The 18,963-nt window shown below is 36.4% G+C and overlaps 1 long non-coding RNA gene across 1 annotated transcript; it reads left to right on the top strand.

Annotated features, from left to right (window-relative positions):
- Positions 1-5,904: 5,904 nt before the first annotated feature.
- LOC145125708 (uncharacterized) lies at positions 5,905-15,742 on the top strand. Its single transcript, XR_013716130.1, has 3 exons — positions 5,905-6,659; positions 6,934-7,030; positions 15,669-15,742. It is a non-coding gene; the product is annotated as an uncharacterized LOC145125708 (long non-coding RNA).
- The last annotated feature ends 3,221 nt before the right edge of the window (positions 15,743-18,963 follow it).

The raw sequence follows: 18,963 nt of genomic DNA, 5'->3' as shown, positions 1-18,963 counted from the left end.
TGTGTAAGAGGAAAGTAATTATGCACTCACCTGAAAAAATGTCTGGTGATTGGTGAATCAGACAGAGCTTCGCCTTACACCTTTTCCAAAATACCTAGATGTACATAATTCTAAGTCTTAGTCTAATTTTATATTTCATGGAACTTATTATTCTAAGGACTTAGATTTCTCAACAATTTCAAAGTCTATATCAAGATCTATCAAATAAGGATCAACTAAGTAGGATAGTCGGGAGGCAGGATCATTTCGGCGTATAGCCTTTCTGAAATCCAATAACCAAGCCGACATAACCATTCTAGTCACCTCTCCTGTAAGTAGATCAATAAGTATAACGACTTGGAATCATTGATAAATCTTAATTATAAGTTCCTAGTAACGACTTATAACTATAATCATAGATTATACGGAAGCAGAGTAAGTGTAGCTCACTTACAAAGTAAATTGATGAGAAATGGGATCTAAGTGTAACGCCCGCAAATACGGGCTAGTCAATTTAGAGACGATGAGCATCAAAAATGAGTTTTTGATGGAAGATTATTTAGAAGATCTCATTAATAGGAACTCAACGACAAAAAGACAGACGAAAACGGAGTCCGTATGAAGAAGTTACGAATTTTACGCGGACATTTAACAGTGTAATCTCCTCATACTGTTAAATTTAAGATCGGTTGAGAATTAGCCGACGGAGTCAAAAGTAAAGTTGTAGATATTATTTTTACCTACACGCGGATATAAATAACGTCGAAAACGGAGCTCGTATGCGAAAGTTACGTGGTTTAGAAGTCAGCATGGTGCTGCTGCAAAAGGGGTGACGTGGCACAATCTTGGCCATTGCTTTCTCCCCAAGGCTTGCCACTAGATGGTGACATGTGGCACCAACTTCAACCATACTTCACCCTATAAATACAACCTATTCCACCCTCATTTCTTCACACCTCCACCCTTCTCTCTCTACTCTCTCTCTCTAAACCTCCCAAAACCCCCCTAGCGCTAGAAGAAAGCCCCGGAGCGCTCGATGGCTCCGAGAAGAAGAGCTTTCGGCTCGGAAGTTCTGCCCCTGCAGAGCACGGCTTCTAGCCAAACCCCCTCGTAGGTAAGATATGCCTACCTAATTTTTAATATAGCTTTTATTTAAATATAGTAACGTTATTAGGACCTTATAATAATTATTTGAGCTATTATTATGGTTTATATAAGTGTCGTTATAATATCTTTTTAACCACTCACGGTACGGGGAATCCGGTTTGAAGGGCCGCCTGGGTTGTTGGATTTCAAAAGTGCTATATGCCAAAATGATCCTGCCCTCCGGTGTTTTATGTCTGGCCCCTGTCTGTACATAGTGGTTGGAAAATATTGTTTAAACGTTTATATAATAATAAGACTAATAATTAGTCACGGTAAATATTAGACTAAAATCTAGTGGTAATAATACTAGGTTTCGTCGAAGGAAATTATTTTAAAGTAAACGAAGCGCTGTCCGAGTACCAAGCCACCACCTTATCAAGTGAGTGCATAGTTACTTTCATCTTACACATAGATATGAAGTATTTTATATAAATTATGTGCTATGTGTGCATATTGTCTGTATACTTGTTATCTATGCTGGATGAATGATTTTATACATGTTTTAAATGATTTAAACTGTATACGTATTTTATATCTACAAATATGTTGGGTGAAACATGGGTAGATGAATGATGAGAGATGAAAGATGATACGAGTGAACATTGGCAGCTATAGACTTAGTGCCTAAATAATATCAGCAGTTATGGACTTAGCACCTGATAGATAAACACTGGTAGCTATGGACTTAGTACCTGATAGATAAACACTGGTAGCTATGGACTTAGTACCTGATAGATAAACATTGGTAGCTATGGACTTAGTACCTGATGGATAAACGTTGGTAGCTATGGACTTAGTACCTGATAAACGTTGGTAGCTATGGACTTAGTACCTATTAGATGAACACTAGTAGCTATGGATTTAGTGCCCGATGAATGAAGATTAGCAGCTATGGAATTAGTGCTTTACGAACGAGCATTGGCAGCCATGGACTTAGTGCTGTCTTATAACCCTGGAAGCAAGGGACTTCGGAATGAACGAATAGATGAGTCTTAGGGTAGACCCATGAGAGTAAGGAAGATAATGGGGATGGGTAATTGAGTTGATTGTTTGATGTTTAAACATAATAATTATATTATTGTGGGTTGAAAACCCTATGTACTCACCAGGTTTCCCAACCTGACCCACTCAAGCTTATTTGAATCACAGGTACCGATACGAAGTTACATTACACTGATAGATTAAAGAGGTGTAGATCACTAGTGTAAATAAATGTAAGTTCTGTTTATGCTTATGTTTCTGTATTGACAATGACATCCCAAATGTTTTAAAATGAATAAAAATACATTTTTTCGAAAATGCTTTGATAACTATTTATCATGTTTTACAGGGAACAAATTCCGCAACATTTTATCAAAAGAAGTACTCTGATTTTTATAAAGCATAAACAAAATCGGTCTTTTCTAGCCGTGAAAATGGGGATGTCACAGTTGGTATCAGAGCATTAGTTTAAGCGAACTAGGAATAAGGATTTATTTCTAGACTTAAACTTAGAATGCTAAGCGGTGATCGTGAGGAGTGTGTCTAATATATTTTAGGTAGTACACCTGAATAGACACGAGCACTAGCTCATTTAGGGAAGATGCGTAAATTGCTTTATGTGCTAAATGATTTGTGAAGCTTTATGATGCCATTATTTGATCGGATCTATGGTCTGTTGCCGACCGGATCTGGAAATTTTACGTGTTCAGATTTCTAAACGTTTAATTACGATATTAGAACTGGCATGTAACTTTTCAGAGTAATAAGGAGGAATACACGTCTAAATCTTCTCTATCTATATTCTCGCCTCGATACACTGAACGCCTGCTTCCGTGAACATAACGTCTTGGTGTAGACTCGTAGTGAATTGAGTAAATGGAGGAAATAAGAAGGCTTACGATACTGAATAGTACCTATCGAAAGATATCGTAAGGGTGATATCTTGCCTTTAGAATGTGTCTAAGAAATAATACGTCTAGTACGGGAGAAGTAGACTTTTGATTAGCAGAAATAAAGATTTTTGGTATAATCCATGAAGTTATCCCATCGTTTGACATTTTCATCACCAACCGAGTTGAAGCAGAATTGATGATTAAAGATACGCATGGAAGAAGTTCTAGTAGAGTCTAGGGAAAGTTTTATGATTGTTTGGACACAATTTTATGTGTTAATTTAGAGAGATATATTTTCCACTTGTCACTTGTTATTTACTTTATTTTTCACTTTTCAATATATTATTAATTTAGTTTCCATAAATCAAATATATCATAATGACTATATTAATTTCAAATTTCAATTTCAATTTCTAATAAGTTATAGTTTAAACCTTTGTGTTTAACATTTTGTTATAATTAACATGTTTAGTACACAGATCTGACAACTAAACACGTAATTTAAATTTATTTATTTTTCGTATGTTTATTTTTTTTTTTTAACTTTTTTCTCATAATTTTTGCTTATTTCAAATTTCAAATACAAATAAACTTCTCGTTTACTCCTTTGTATTTAACATTATGTTTTAATCAACCCGTATAGTATACGAGTTTCACATCTAGTTATACATAATATAGCGAAATAGCTGTTAAAAAACATCTAAACAGATAAATATATTGATTAATATTAGGGGATTTGAAGTTTGAAAGGAATTAATAATTAATATTGTTGCTAAATATAATGGAAATTTTTAGAATGAAAATACAAAAAATGGAGATGGAAAAGATGCCACATATACAATAGCTTGTTTAATAGAGGGACAAATGATAAATTTAGGTTTTGTTTATTAGAAGAAATAGATTATTATTATATAATATAGTAATTTGGAAGCCCCTTAAGAACATTAATTGTTTTCAATTGGACCACTTTTATTTATTTTTTTATTTTTCTTCAACAGTTAAGGGTACTGTTCATTGTGTCTACGGGTCGTCTTCTCCTTTACCACAAATATTTGATTAGTTTAGGCTATGGGGAGTAGTCACCACCAACCCATCGAAAAAGTGTTATCACCTCTGCGTCACGTCAGCTTCACCACGAACCACCACCAACCAACTAGACATAGGAAATTGTTACCACTCCACAACTATTTATTTATTTATTTATTTATTTTATGATTAAATTAAATAAAAACATAATTTAAAACATAATAAAATATTTTACATTAATTGAAATCACATTACATTAATTAAAAAAAACATAGAAAATTAAACCTAAAAAATAGAAAATTAAACCTAAATTACTAAAAAAACATAAAAACACATACAAAATGAAAACTAAAATACTAAAAAAACATAAAAATAACATAGAAAATTAAACCTAAATTACTAAAAATCATAAAAAACATAGAATCTAGTTGCGATATTTGTCGAAAACTTCTTGTTAAATTTTTAAAAACACCATTAAATTTTCCGGGTCGAGATTCGGTTGCGACACCGTGTTTATAATTTGAAGATCGGTGAGTGCTAATTGTCGTCGATGAGCTTCCTCCGTTGATTCAATTTTTTTTCCTAAAAAATTTAGAGTTTTGTCTATTTTCTCTGTTAGTACGTCATCGTTGGTTGATTTTCCGTTAGAAGACGACCCATTTCTCGCTTTGTCCCTTCCCGGTGGTCAACGAAGTTGGACGTCCGGTGGACCCTCCCCTTCGGTGGCGTCGAACTCATCATTGAGGTCGAGGTTAACACCAATGTACGACTCGAACATTCTCGACCTTTTGTTGGAGCTGGTGGTAGATCCCGAATGTGTCGTATCCGGATGAAGGACCCATTTTGGACAATTACGACAAACTTCCCACGATTTTTGGTTGACAAATGGTTTACCATTGTTGTTAATTTTGTATTGGTACAACGTGGTTGATAAAATGTTGAAATCGTTGCTATCAATTCTATGCATATTTTTAAGATTGTCAAATACGCCGTTAAATTTGGTGCAAGCCGCTCGAAGGTCACGCCATTTTGCATTGACCGAGTCGTATGTACGGCTCGTTTGTCTTCTTAATAACGCATGGAAGTGGTCTAAAACACGATTCCAAAAGATTTGACCCGTTTGCGTGTTACCAACATCCCGTCTTGTGATATGAAAATCTAAGCTTTAGCTAAAGTTTCCTCCTCCTCCTCCTCGGCCCATTGCGTACTTTTCTTTTTCCTTGGATCTTTTGATTTTTTTGGCCTCCTACAACTTCATTGTGTTTCTTCAACCCGTTCGTTGTCGTCGTTATTGTCGAGGTTTATATGTTGATATTGAGATAATGGAACCTGAGATGGTTGTAAAGTTTGTTGACGTTGGGAAGTTTGAGGTTGAAATTGCGGAGAAGGTTGTTGAAAGGCTTGAAATTGGGGTTGAATGAATTGTGGTGGTTGTTGTTGTTGGTAGTAGTAGTATGAGTGGTATGGAAGATTGGTGAATAGAGGTTGTTGTTGAATTAGAGATGATATCAGTTGCATGTAGCTAAGATTTGCTAACAGATCATTTGGAATGTTTGAGGTGTTCGGGGTGGGTGAAGTATTTTGGTTTGGATCCATAAAAATATATGAGGAAGGAATGTTTTTTTGGTGAATATGTGTGTTTATGTTGAAAAAATGTGTGTGTTTGAAATGACATAAAGAGTGTGATATATAGAGAAAAATTGTAGTAATTAAATAATTAATTAATTTTTTTGTAATGTATCAAACGCTCACATGAAACGGTCAAAAAAGGAATAACCAATCAAATCCTGTGTCTCAGCCCGTCTCCGTGAGGACGCCACAGTCAACCCACTACCCACTGGAGATGGGGTGGTGTTCACACGTCTTGGGGTTGACCTTAGTCCTTCCACGTAACCATCCATAGTCAGCCTCCCATGCGTCTCCTCCCTCTTACCACGCGTCATCCTCCCACGTGTCTCCTCCCTACCACTACCACTCCGGACAACCTTAGTCCTTCCACGTAACCATCCACCGCCTCAAATCTCTCGCTTCGCACCTTCCCATATTTCACCTTCACTCTTCGTCTTCTCTCATATGCATCACCACCTACCACCGACTCTGCTTCATTTATCTCTCATCGGTTGCTTCATCTATCTCTCATCTTCTTTTCTAGAATGTACAGTGTCCTCTCCGATACCTTTTTCTCCATCGAAGCTCCTCCTCCGGTGAGCTACCACTTTTATAGCTGATTCGATATACAGGTATAACTCTTCTTACTCTTATTTGGAATTTCGTCCCCCCGATTGCGTCTCCTTCTTGCTTTCACTCCTAAAAAACTTCACATGATGAACAAATTCTCAATTTTACGTCATCTTTGTTCCCATCTGTTTCTGTATTCGAGTAGGGCTCTACGCCTTTTCTTCAACTCTCGCATTCATGTTTTTCGTTGCTAGGCTTAATTTTTTTTTTTCGTTTTTGTGATGTACATGTCGTCGGAGATGATGAAGTGCAAAGTCTTCTGGTGATTTCCACTCTGTTCGCTCCAACTACCACCACATCCTATGAACTTATCTGGGTATCATATATGCTTGTCTACACCATCACTACACAAAGATTGAAGACTGATAAAACTCGCTACCAATTCTGGTCTACCAGGTGCTCGATATAATGTCGACGCGAGTTACATCTTATTGCTGTTTTTTATTTTTATTCGATAATTTTGATTGAATAGTCTCTTAATGATTCGGTTTCAAATCATATTCTTCATGAGGTGGTACATATTTTGTTGATTTTGTCCTTCGTATTTTCATTATCCACTCAACGTACTTTTAAATGTGTTGCTGGTGCTAGATTCCCTAGATCTTTAATTTTAAATTAAAAGTGGGTTTGTAATTTATTACTAGCTCCTATCAATTTTCATATCTTGCAGGGATTGAAGCAAGGATGCTTTGGGGAAATACGTTTCTTTTACAAAGTGGTGATTGTCCCAAGAGTTTCAAGCGGTTTAATGCAAAAATACATTCATGGTATGTTTCGATTCTCTCTCCAAAAGGGTGTTGTTTTGATGTTTGATGGTCAATTGCCCATTATCAAGTTGACATTTTTTTATGTCATCATTCATTTTATATATTTGTGTGATTTTAAGCTTACGCATCCATAGTTTTGAATTCGTGTTGGGTATTTCTTCAACTATGAATCACGAAAACATGCTAACATACCTAAATTATTCAATTTTTATATCCTGAATCTTTATGTAGCCATGTAGGGTGGTAAAGCTTTTTGGTCGATTCAATATGAATTACATGCTAATATTTGTGAAATTTATAAGATTTTCTTTCATTTTTAGAGTTCTAATATTATATGTACATATTTCGGTATGCCATATAGTTCTCTCTCAAAGTTTAAAGAGATGGGTAATTTATGAAAATGATATCATAGATGGTATAGCAGGGGCAAAAGTGTCAGAAAATTAGATTATGGAAACATAATTTCCATTGTTCCGCCTCATGAAGAAGTGGCATTTTCATATTTTCATCACTTTTTAGGCTGCTCCCAACCGAAGATAATTGATTACTTTTTAAAATATTTTTGTATGTTTTATTACGTGGTGGTGTTATTTTGACCATCGAGAGGGCGTTATCTAAAGCTTGGGTGACGAGGGAAGATGTTAATTACATAAAGTCCCATGCCAAGACTTACAAGTAGGGGTGTCAATTTATGACACAACATGACAAAAATACACGAAACGAAATGAAATCGGGACGAAATCAAAATTCAAATTCGTGTTCGTGTCAAGATTAAAAAACACGATGTCGTGTCGAGTCGTGTTCATAAATCGACACGAAATTGACACGATTAAGCATGTGTTTGTCGTGTTATATATCTTTAAGTATGAATGAAATAAACTAATAGTTATGTAATATTATCTTTGTCGTGTCGTGTCGTGTTTTTATTGGTTCGTTTTCGTGTTAATGAAAAAAAACACGACATCATGTCGTGTTCGTGTTATACAAAACATTGTTGTGTCGTGTCGTGTCAAACAAAAACACGACACGACTGACCGATTTGACAACCCTAGTTACAAGCTTCTTCCTTTCATTCTTCTGTACTTGGACCGGGATTCTATATGATAAACTCACTTTTTTCCTTATTGTGCATCTAAAAGTGGATTGGATGGATCTATTGTATTGGGTAAGGTTCTATTTATTTTTGTTTTCCTTTTAATGTAAATTAAATTTCCCATCTTTATAAAGTTGGATTTCAAGAGGCATAAGCCACATAACAACTTCGTTCTCCATGTACAACGATTTAAATTAAATTATTTGTTCTTTATTTTATTTAGAATTATATTTTAATGAGGATCCACATTTTAACTTTATTCGGATTTATAAGAAAGCGGGAGTACTAGCATCAAGCAACAAAGTAAGCATATGAATGAAGACCCATTCATGTTGGCCTGAATCAGGTTGTGTTTCTTTATTCTAAATGTTTGAACCTGTATCGATTTCAAAATAAAGATTATCTAAAATTATTTTCTCTACATTGGGTTCAATCTTTAAAACTATATGTAAAATGTATAACGTATCAACACCACTTCGGATGTGAACCTCTATAAGGTCTGAAACATGGCATATTGGAAATGTAACACAGAACAATTTTAAATCAAGCTTACTAATTGATATTTTTACCATTATGTCCCCTTTTCTATCTCTATATCAAACATAACACTTCTTTCCACCTTTATGCTCAATCTCGGACTAGAAAACAAGTTTAACGTAACCAGTTCAATATAACTCAATAAAATCTTCTCGTTTTGTCCGTTTCTTTGGCGTATTCAACCCGCAAAACGGGGATTCTTCCCTAGTTAAAAGACAAAACTACAAAAATGGTCCTTGTAGTATGTATTTTTTCTGGGTTTTAGTCAAAGCTCCAACTTTTTTGGATTGAAACTACAAAAATGGTCCATGTGGTATGCATTTTTTCTGCGTTTTAGTCAAAGCCCCAATTTTTTTGGATTGGTGATCATTTTGAACTGGTTTGCTTGTGGTTTTGGTCCCTCGGAAAATTAAAAAGACTAAAATGTCATTTTATTTTTTATTTTTTGATTCTTTTAATACTTATTTTTATATTTTATTTATTAAAAAACAAAAGACGACCCACCTCTCTCTCTTTTTACCCAATTTCTTTTTACCGAAGAACACTTCACCTCTGAACAACTTCTTCTTCATAAAAAGTTTGTACCAAATAAATAACTCATGAATTTGATTACATAGTGGGATAGAGAAATTTAGATTAAAATAAGTGGATCAAAGTTGTGAAGGAACCGACATGCTGGAACCCGGATTGAGATATTGAGTGAAGTTAAGTTCGTCGGGATAATACCGGTAGAGATGGGTCGGTGATAGAAATGGTCATCACCACCATCCATGATCACAGGAGATAATCTATAGAGTCTCTCTCTAGTTTCTCTCTCTAAACATCGATTTTTTCAGGAAGTTTTTCTATCTAGAGAAAGTTGAGAGCTTGAAGGGGATACAACAGGTGGTTATACTATCTCAGATAGTCTTTATATCTCCTTCATTATAGTTTCACTTTGCAAGATTGTTGGATATGCTGATTTGCCAATGTTATAAGTTTATGTTTACTAAAGTGGTGTTCTCGTAATTATGAATACTAATGCAAGAAAGCTATCAGAGGAAGATGAATCTATGTTAGTTTCATTAGGAAATACTAGAACTGGGTTGCCATGTGATTTGTAGTTGGTAATGTTTGCTTTTTACCATTTTAATGAATGCGTTCTACGTGTTTGTTAAAATGCATCAAAGAATGTTTCTTTTTTATGTCATTCTTTTGCTCAGTTGAAACATGTTTGTCATGTGTTTTTTTGACTAAAGAGAACAATCTTAAGCTCATTTGAAAACATGGTTGTCATGTGACTTTTCGAACAAGCCTTTTATGCTTTGATTTTACATCTATTCTGTTGGGAATATTAGGGTTTGTGGTGGAGATCTGGATACCGACTTGGATCGTGATATCACTTTCCGAACTGATATTTCTACCCTATGCCTGGGTTACAAGAAATTCAGCCTATGATAATCCAAGTGGACACTTAAGATTCTAGGTACAGAAACCGTAAGCCAAAATGCTAGATGATTCTGTGAAGGTATGATGAAAAACGAGAGCTTAAGATCGTATATCTCTTCTGAAAAGAAGAGCCGTTTATGTAATAAACGATATTAGGGTTTTATCAGGTTGGGCCGTCATTAGTTGCTTTGGAAGCAAGTAATATTAATCCAGATTTAACGAGGATTTAGGGTTACCAAAACTAACGAGTTCCGTTAGTTTTACCATAAACACCCTCAAGAAATTGAATTTTCCACTATGTTCCCATATGTAAAATTCGGCGAGGTTTTGGGGCGCTGCCCCTTGGACCCCAGCCAAGAAATTGAATCACCCTCAAGAAATTGGATTTAGAATTTTCCACTAGTGGGACCCCAGCCAGGGGCTCTGCCCCTTGGACCCCGCTAGGGGTGCTGCCCCTAGACCCCGCCAAAGGGGCGCTGCCCCTTTGGAAACCCCGGACCCCCGACTAGTCGTCGAACCGGCTTCTAATTCGATCTTATACATGTGTGCACTCCGCACAACCCCATACATATAATAGAATACAAATTTTGAAGACCCTTAGCTCACATGTTAGTTCTAGTTACTTAAAATGACATGGTGACACTAAAATCACCAACAATCCTCCTCCATTTTAGTGTAACCCTTGAACAAACATAACCTTTATCAAACAAACCAAACTAGTACATAATGAAAATATCGAAATGATTGAATTTCCACTTAGTATCATACATTTGCAAATACTCGTAAATCAGGGTGTTCTAAGAATTGAACCCATCAACCCATTTGAATACCAGAAAGTAAAATACATAGTAGTTTATTGAATTTCTAGCAAATTACAACTTGACACTATTATAAAGTCGTGTGTCCCAATCCTCTCATGATCGTATCAAGGTCAAGTCCACAACCTCTTGAAATGCGGTTACACTTCACAATCACGTAGGTAACTCCTTTCCATGTATCTGCAAATACATTTATCAAAGGAATTATTAAGAAGTTAAACTTCAACCTGGCTAACATGCAGAACCGAACACATACCTGGGATGAATATTTCATGTGTTCCAATCTGTTAGTATGAGCTTTCCACATTGAATTCAACTCCTAACATTATATTAGAAGGGAATTGGGTGTCTCCTCATTATAGAATTAAATGGACTTTAATCCCATCCCGATTACAGACTTGTGCACTAAGTCTCTTGTCAGACCTTTAGTCAAGTGATCTGCCAAATTTTGTTGCGATTTCACAAACTCAACCGAAATCACACCATTCATGATTAGTTCTCTAATCATACTATGTCTAACACCTAAGTGTCTAGACTTGCCATTATAAACCTGGCTATATGCCTTAGCCAAAGCGGCTGCACTATCACAAAGGATAGAAATAGGTGTTATCGGTTTAGACCACAAAGGAATCTCATAGACTAAATTCCTTAGCCACTCTGCTTCTTTACCAACAGCTGCTAACGCAACAAACTCATATTCCATTGTCGAGTTTGTAATGCAAGATTGCTTCTTGGAAGCCCAAGAAATGGCACCTCCCCCAAGCAAGAATACCCAACCAGAAGTTGAGGAATGGTCCTCCATGTTGGTTATCCAACTTGCATCCGAATGACCTTCTAAAACCGAAGGACTCCCCAAGTAACTCAAACCATAATTCATAGTTCCCTTGAGATACTTAAAAACTCTATTCACTGCTTGCCAATGTTGAGCACTAGGATTACTAGTATACCTGCTCAACTTACCCACAACAAAAACAATATCAGGTCTGGTACTTGTCATGACATACATCAAGCTACCAATAGCCTTAGCGTATTCCAATTGTGAAATGGGAACACCATTATTTGGCATTAATTTCACACTTGGATCCATAGGAGTACTCACAGGAGAACAATCGGTAAAATTAAACCGCTTGAGAATTTTCTCAATATAATGACTTTGAGTCATTACCAGACCTTTGTTCATCCTTTTAATTCTTATTCCAAGAATTACATCAGCCTCTCCTAAATCTTTCATTGAAAACATAGATGATAACAATTTCTTTGTTTCATCTACTTGATTTTGGTCGGTACCAAAAATCAACATGTCATCTACATATAAGCAAATGATCACACCAGCTTTAGTAGCATCATCAAATCTACTATAAACACATTTGTCACATTGGTTTGTTTTGAAACCAGAAGACAAAATAACTTCATCAAATTTTTGATGCCATTGTTTAGGCGCTTGTTTCAGCCCATACAAAGATTTGACAAGTTTACAAACCATATGCTCTTTACCGGGCATAATAAAACCTTCAGGTTGTTTCATGTAAACTTCCTCGTCAAGATCACCATTTAAAAAGGCTGTTTTCACATCCATTTGCTGAATAACCAGATTGTGAATACTTGCCAAGGCAATCAACAATCTAATAGTAGCAATACGTGCAACTGGAGCATATGTATCAAAATAGTCAATACCAGGTTTTTGTCTAAAACCTTGAATGACCAACCGGGCTTTGAACTTATCAATAGTCCCATTAACATTCATTTTCTTTTTGAAAATCCGTCTGCAATCAAGTGGTTTAGAACCTGGATGCAAATCAGACAACACCCATGTGTTCTTCTCAAGAATTGAAGACATTTCATCATCAATTGCTTCCTTCCAAAAGGCACTATCACGAGACTCCATGGCCTCTTGATAAGTCTTAGGATCATCTTCAATACTATAGCAATAAGTATATTCAAGATTAATTTCATCCCTTGAACCTTCCACCAAATACAGTTGGAAGTCGGATCCGAAATTTTTCGCAATTTGGCCTCTTTTGCTTCTACAAATCTCTTGTGGTTCTTGCACATTACCACCATCTTGAATTTCTGAATTTTGCTCCTTATTAGCATCAAAAGTCAGATCCTTAGGCCTTTGAATCGATGAAAACCGCATCTCATCAAAAATTGCATCTCGTGATTCGATAACAGTGTTAACCGAAACCGAATCATTAGGTTCTATTACATAAAACCTATATGCCTTGGAATGTTCAGCATATCCAATGAATATACAATCAATTCCACGTTCTCCCAAATTTCTCTTTTTGGGCTCGGTGAGTTTTACAACTGCCCGACATCCCCAAACCCGAAAATAACTCAAATTCGGCTTTTTTTTGAACCAAAGTTCATATGGGACTGTTTTGTTCCTTTTATTTGGAACCCTATTTAATAAATAGCAGGCCGTTAACATGGCCTCTCCCCAGAATCCTTCACTCAATCCCGAGTATGACAACATCGAGTTTACCATTTCCTTTAAAGCTCGATTTTTGCGTTCAACAATACCATTCTGTTGGGGCGTGTAAGGTGCCATGGTCTCATGAATGATACCCACTGATTGGAAGTATATGGGATCCATATATTCACCTCCCCTATCAATCCTGAGACATTTAACCGGAATGCCCAATTGCAATTCCACCTCGGTTTTGTATATTTTGAATTTATCTAAGGCTTCATCCTTAGAATGCAACAAATACACATAGCAAAACCGAGTGCAGTCATCAATAAAAGTGACCACATACTTTTTATTTCCCAAAGAAGGAGTGGAGTGGAAATCACAAAGGTCACTGTGTACAAGTTCCAAAACATCTGAATTTCTAGTGACACTAGGAAAGGGCTGTTTTGTCACTTTTGTAAGCATGCATGTTTTACATTTATCAGATGTCATATCAAAGGCTGGACTTAATCCATCTTTTGACATCTCATGCATCCTTCTAAAGTTGACATGACCTAATCTTACATGTCAAACCATAGATTTATCAACATTAGAAGCAGAAGATACAAATGCAGAATTTTGAACAGGTAACAATTTGTCAACAATATTTAAACGAAACATTCTATTATTTAAATATCCAAAGCCAATAAACATTTCACCCTTAGACAAAACAAACTTATCCGACTCAATAACTTGTTTATAACCAGCAAAATTCAAACAACTAGAACTAACAAGATTCTTGCGAATCTTGGGAACAAACAAAACATCAAATAACTTAATTGTCTTTCCAGAAGTAAATTCAAGACACACGACACCAAAACCACAAATAGGAATAAAAGAATCGTCTCCCATCTTCAGCACCGACCCATCTTCAAGAGGAGTTAATGTTTCAAATATCCTTTTGTCCTTGCATACATGGTTCGTTGCTCCGGAGTCGATCCACCAAGCAATATCATCATCCTGCACATAGAATAATTCAGGGATAAATGAAACATAGTAAACATAATTCTGATTAGAATTATCAAAGTTAGTCAAAAAACTGACCTCCTTTAACTTGGGCCGAAGACCCGTTCACCTTCCCATTGGCTCCATTGTTTCCAGCACCATTATTGCCCAAATTCACACGACAATCACGCTTGCAATGCCTAACTTGATTGCACCTCCAACAAACCAGATCCTTTCTCTTTTTGTTGGAGTTGCTTGGGACATGTTCCTGCTTACGTTTGCCATGTCCTTTGTGATTCTGGTTCCTTGGTTTGTTTTCAACTATATGAACCGAGGGCTGTCCAGGTTCAACTTTTCCTTTGGGTTTTTCAGATTTGTCACTTTCCTTCGCATGAAGAGATTCTTCAATACGAATGTGACTAGCAAGTTGAACCAATGACAGTTCCTCATTTTGATGTTTCAAGTTTTGTTTGAAGTCTTTCCAGGATGGGGGGAGTTTGTCAATGATGGTTGACACATCAATGGATTCGTCCATATTCATACGGTGCAGTTTAAACTGACCGTATATGCCAAGGAGTTCATTGAATTGTTCAGTTACAGACCTTGAGTCGTCCATCTTATAATTGTTAAAGTCACTGACCAGAAACTTCTTGCTAGAAGCATCCTCGGTGATATACTTCAACTCAAGGGTGTCCCACAACTCCTTGGCACACAAGGCTTCACTATGGATATCAAATTAAGCATTAGACATACCGTTCAGAAGGTGACCTTTGCAGATGTAGTCATCGTTGTCCCACTTCTGCCTCCTTCTTATCTCTTCAATAGTCTCAACAGCACCTTCCTCTGGCTCCGCTGGTCTTGGAGTAGTCAGCACGTATGCTGCTTTCAGAGTAGTCAGCATGAAGTGCATCTTCTTCTTCCAACGCCTGAAGTCGACACCTTCGAACTTCTCCAGTTTGGCAAACTTGGTAGTCATCTCGCGGATTGAGTCACCCATCTCCAGGAACAGAAGATATCAGTTCGATTGTTGGGAATATTAGGGTTTGTGGTGGAGATCTGGATACCGACTTGGATCGTGATATCACTTTCCAAACTGATATTAGGGTTTGCGCTGCTCCTTTGGAAACCTTGGACTCGGGGGCGCTGCCCCCGGACCCCCGACTAGTCGTCGAACCGACTTCTAATTCGATCTTATACATGCATGCACTCCAGACAACCCCGTACATATAATAGAATACAAATTTTGAAGCCCCTTAGCTCACATGTTATTTCCGGTTACTTAAAATGACATGGTGACACTAAAATCACCAACATATTCTCTACTAAAACTCATTTTAATGTTTGTTTTAATCTAATTTTTTGTAGGGAATAGAGAATTTTCTACTTTGGTGGTGGTTGTGGTGTTGCCGAAAAAGATGGAGAAGTAGAGGAATGAAGACGATGAGGGATGGGGTTGGGGTGGGACATTTTTCTATGCATTTAGAGAGAGAGAGAGAGAGAGAGAGAGAGAGAGTTCTTTTGTTTTTTAATTAATAAAATATGAAAATAAGTATTAAAAAATATAAAAATAAAAATAAAATGGCATTTTAGTTTTTTAGTTTTCTGAGAGACCCACAAGCAAACCGGTTCAAAAGGACCACAAATTGAAAAAATTAAGGTTTAGACTAAAACCTAGAAAAATACATACCATAGAGACATTTTTGCAGTTTGTCTTGTTAAAAACATAATTTTACTAAAACTCAGACTTTTTTTTTCCGTGCTATGTACGGTCGCATATCCAGTATTCTTTTAGAGCCGGACATGATTGTAGTTAACCTATTAGGCTAGACGGTATCATGAAGAGCTCACCGGCGGTAAGCCCACGTGGCCAAATTCACCGCCGGTATACACCGGGCCACAACGTTACTTTTACCGCCGGTGACATTATACTGAGGGTAAAAGTTTGAAAATTTGGATGTTGGTGTGGTTTGTGAACGCTGCAAATGACCGTTGCCATATTTATTTAGTTTTTATTATTTTTTCTTTTTTCTAACCACTATAAATACAAACATATACTCCATATCATAACCTATTTACTCAAACCTATCTTTATCTTATCTTCTTAAAAAAGTTCTCTAAAAAAATGGCAAATTCGTTACAAAACTGTTGTCACACCCCCGGCCAAGGCGGAACATGTTGGGAGTGCGACTCAGTTCATAGATCACAGATAGAATATATAACACAAGTGCAACGATAAACAAAACAACATTTGTATTCCATCATTAAGTTTGAATAAAAGGTTCTTACAAATAATAATTGTACAGTAGTTGCCTTAAACAGGTAAGTAGATAACAAAACTAGATAGTTAGGTCATCTGTAATCCATGACCAATCTTCTGTCTGAACGCTTGTCTAATGATCTTCTGAGAATACATGTAAGTTTGAGGATCAACACAAAGGCTGGTGAATGTTACAGGTTTTCTAAAAAAACAATACTTTTAATATGATCTAAAAAGTATTGTCTTTATTATAAGTAAAACTGTGTTTGGAAAAATGTTTGATAAAGATAGAAATCTAAACTATTGTTTCTAGATAATGAAATCTTGTTAAGTGTCTAGTAATGAAATTGTACGGATAACAGACATATGGATATACGGATAAAGTTATCTGCCAATGTTGTACTTAGCAACCGCAGATAAGGATAAACGGATAGAAGACAAGTATATTTGATAAGCGTAAACGTAAAGTATACGATACTTGTTTAAACAGTTGATAATCCTTGGGGTAGTATACACAAGCACATGTATGGGCCTAAGATACAAGTTCTATAACTTGTATAAATATATAAATATATAAATCTATATATTTTGTGTATGTATGAGGCAAATTGAAACTACCAAGTTGATAACCGTCTATACAGTCATAGCACATTTGTAGACGGAACATATATGTTATTTTTATTAGTTGTATTATTTTAACAACATAACATATGTAAATATTGATGTTTAAAACGATTTTGTTTACTTATAACATATAAGTATTTAAACAATTATTTCACAAGCTAGAAATGTGTTTTCACAAAATAATGATAATTCATGTGTATTTTGTATGATAAATATTACTTAGTACACGTACTACTATGTACAGACGAGGGCCAGACATGAAACACCGGAGGGCAGGACCATTTTAGCATTTAAGCCGTTCTGAAATCCAACAACCCTATGCGGCCCTTCAAACCAGCTTCCCCGTACCATAAGTAGTAGAGTAGTAAATAATACTTTTGTATGATTTATATTGCATAAAAATGATAATGTTATTTATATAAACAAAATGTTTAGGAAATATACATAATATATATTACAAGTAGTGCATGTATTCCGCCTGAAAATATGTAAAAGTGGAGCCGTAACACTCACCTTAACGAGCGGTTATCGAGTAGTTGTTGAGAAAAATCGAGATGTATTGTCGTGACTACGAATTGTCGAGATTTATTTAGTTTCGGGGTGGAGTAGCAGTACAGCAGTGGCAGAACAGGGAATGGTGGGGTGATTTTTTTGATGGCGATAGAGGTCGGCAGCCTCCTGCTGTCGTTTTTTCGTGGATTTTACGGCAAAGACAAAGGCAGGGGGATGATGGAGGAGTCCTTCTTTGAATTACAGCAGAAGGTGGTGAAGTTTTGAAGGTGGAATAAGGGGGTGGCAGTGGGTGGCGGGTGGTGGAAGTGGGGTGATCGGGGTGGTTCCGGGGGCCGTTTTGCATCCGATTCATCCTCCTTTTGGACTGTTAACGGTAAGGAGAGGGGGCTGATGGGTTTAAATGACCAGAAGAGGGTTATAAGGGGGTGTTTTGGGTGGTGGTGTTAGGGTGGTTAAAGGTGTAAACGGGGAGAGATCTTGGAGAGAGTCTAGAGAGAGAGATTAGGATAGAGAGGGATAGAAGAGGAGCTGGTAGTTTTTGAGTGAGTTTATGAGGCTCCTCATGCCTCTTTTTATAGCTAAAACACCCACTCACATACCAAAAGAGGCCATACCTCCAACTTATGTTATTGTACTTTTGGTGAAACTTGTACACAAAGAAGGAGATGGAGAGATGAGGAAAACATGGGGAAGAAGCACAAGGCAAAAAAATATGGTCATTTTTGCCTCTTGGGTCATATGTGGGCACCACATGGGGTTATACCCCTGTTAAATGCCCAAAACACACAAAACCGGGTGCGTTGGGATCCGTGCATCGATAATTTTTTTCGAAAGTACCATTGGATAGAGTTTAATTCAAGGATTCCATAACATCAAACGGATTATTTTTTGGAGTTACGGATCTCCAGGAAATTGCGTTTGAAGTTTCACGTCTTAACGGCCCGCGGTGTCCGTTTTCGCGACTTTTGTAAATATTTTCGTAAAAAATTTATAGTGTGAAATTAAATAATAGAATATAGCCTGAGTCCAAAAATGCTCTCGGAAATCCCGTCGGCAAAGCATAAGTGCCTCAACGGATCGATTCAGTTTTACGTGATTAAAGAAAAATAATGTTTTATTGTCTGTTTTCTTAAAACTGTCGTATCTTTTGCATACGAACTTCGTTTTGGACGTAATTTATATTTTCGGAAACAGGGGAACATGTACTATCATATTTTAATGTTTGTTTTGCTCAAAACTTTTTAGTGCAAAATTTCACTTTTTCAA

The sequence above is a fragment of the Lactuca virosa genome, chromosome 7, assembly GCF_052849685.1.
Source record: "Lactuca virosa cultivar CGN04683 chromosome 7, Lactuca_virosa_CGN04683_v6, whole genome shotgun sequence".
NCBI classification, from domain to species: Eukaryota; Viridiplantae; Streptophyta; class Magnoliopsida; order Asterales; family Asteraceae; genus Lactuca; species Lactuca virosa.
Note: the sequence above shows the minus strand (reverse complement) of the source record. Positions and strands in the feature narration are given on the sequence as shown.